We start from the raw sequence: 2584 nt of genomic DNA, 5'->3' as shown, positions 1-2584 counted from the left end.
ACCCATGCACTTTTAAACCTAGAGAGAGCTAAGTCAAGCATGCGCCATGGCGGAAAGGTTCATGTGTAGAGATATCACAGCAACTACGAGTGGTCCAGGAGGAAAACATTGAGCACGGATCCTGAAGTGAGGGGTGAGATTGGCATGAACTGCTTTTGGAATGATAAAATGTGCATTGACAGGAGCCAAATAAATTGAATATAAATGATCTTGATGAGACACAATCACCTGACTGATCTGAGGCCTGAGATTTTTTTTTTTTAGTGGCAGGCAAGACCAGCTTGTTTTTGCCAGGTTCACACCTTCACACCAGGTTGGGTAGTTTTTCACAAGATGAAGAGTTTCCAAAAACAAGTAGGGAGAGTCAGGCTACAATCCTAGGATGTGTGCAATTTCCTTTGATTAACAGGATCCAATTAGCCTTGTTCTTTGTTGTCCTAATGAAGTGAAGATGCTCCAGCAATACCTAACCCAGGCTGGCTTGTGCTTGACTCAGAAAAAAACCAAGAGCTGATGACCAGGGTAACTAGTGTTGACTTGCTTTGACTTGGGGCTCCTTCTAAATGGTTTGCACTTGGGGTCTTCAGGTGGCAAAGACCATGGGGTACAGCTTCCCTGAAATTATTCCACTTCTAAGATTTCTGAAACCAACTCTCTCACCTTGACTATATCCAGATCTTTCTGTGGTTATGTAGGTCCATAATTTTGTCTCGAATTTTTATCTAGTCAAAATAGATGAGTGACTTCATTTTCTTAATGAAATTGATATTAATATACATTTTCAAAATAGATGTCTAATTTGGCATTGAACATATTTCTGAACAAGTATAAGGAAATCTAAAATATAATATTTATTCCAATTTTTTTGAGATAATCTATTTCTAACATAATTTAAAAAACCTCTGTTTGTTTTATGACTGTTTGTCTACATGTATATATGTGCACCATATATGTGCCCAGTGTCCATAGAGTCCAGAAGAGGGCAACCCATACCCTGGAAGTGGAGTTACAGACAGTTGCAAGCTGCCATGTGGGAACTGGGAACTGAATAATAGGTTTCTGCGGGAACAACAAATACTGTTTGCTGATTCTCTAGCCTATAATATAGTCTAAAAAATGTTCTAGGTGATAGAGAGATGTTTCAGTTGGTTAAAAAAAATGTTATACAAGCATGAGAAGCCTGAGTTCTGAGCTCAAGAGTCTACATTAATAAGTCAGGCTTGGTCACAAGCATCTGTATCCCTGGGGCAGGGAGGGGTAGAAGTAGACCTTTAGAACTCATTGGCCACTGACCTAGCCAAAATAGTGAGCTTCAAGCTCAGTCAAGAGCTGTCTCAGTTTGGATAGATGGCTCAGTGGTCAAGAGCACATAGTAGCCTTTCAGAGGAGGTCAGTTAGTTCCCAGTACTCGTGGTGGGTGGTTTACAACTGCTCAATGGCAGCTCCAGAGGGTCTAGTGCTCTCCTTTTTCTCTCATATACACATAGCCACACACATATACGTAACTTAAAATAGTAAAATTAAAATAATAAAATTCATCTTATTTTTAAAAACAGGACCCTGTCTTAGGAAATAAAGTGAAGGATGGTTGTTGAGAAAGGCATCCTGGTATCAACAGGTGTCTGACATCCACAGGTGAATATATGATCATGTGCTTCCATATGCACACAGGTATAAACACACACACACACACACACACACACACACACACACACACACACACACACAGAGAGAGAGAGAGAGAGAGAGAGAGAGAGAGAGAGAAGTATAACTCCTCCAAATATTCCACATTGTTTTTGAAAATGACTTTAGCATGGGCTGTAACACTATACATGACAGATAGACTAATTCAAAGTCTCCCTTCGCATTACTGACCATCACTTATGACTGTGACTTACTGACTAGCATTTTTTGGAGCAAGAAGAGCTATAAAAAACTCACAGAAAAATTTCTAGAAATTATAACCTGTATTTTCTAATGGCTGATTTAATTCTACAGAAGCAGAAGATGAGGTATACTGAAGAGACGGAAAGGAGGAACCCTGTCAGTATCTAACTGTTTGACCACTCATTAGGTCATTTAGTTATGTCTTCCACAAGTAACAATCTTAAGAGTCTGCTCAATGCTTTAGCAACCTTCAAACCTGTGTCATAGCTGGTGACATAGCATGTATTTACAAGTATAACACTAAGTGTGATTAGTCAAAATGTATGTTAAAGTTAAAATCACAAGAGACAAATTCTCTGTAGTTCATCTCAAAACCACAGTTCTAGTTTGTCCATCAAACTTGCTGGAAAGTTTGAATTTCACACATATGTACAGGTACATTTCTTTAGATTCGTTAAACATGTGACACATACATATTTCCACTGATGTGTGTACCAGAAAAGAACATGGAATCATCTAATGGGAAATACATAAACATGTATATATGAAATGTCCAGCCTAGCTTCAGAGATGGACCTGGCCAGGGACGTGAGGAAATAAAGAAAGGGTGGTCTTGAGTGGCCTGGGCTCTCTGATGCATAAGCTACGGCATCGGGGAAGCTCGGTGTGTCAGTGTTTTTGTTATATGTTGTTGAAC

This window comes from Mus musculus, chromosome 12 (assembly GCF_000001635.26).
Source record: "Mus musculus strain C57BL/6J chromosome 12, GRCm38.p6 C57BL/6J".
In the NCBI taxonomy this organism is placed as follows: domain Eukaryota; kingdom Metazoa; phylum Chordata; class Mammalia; order Rodentia; family Muridae; genus Mus; species Mus musculus.
This window is presented reverse-complemented; position numbering follows the sequence as displayed.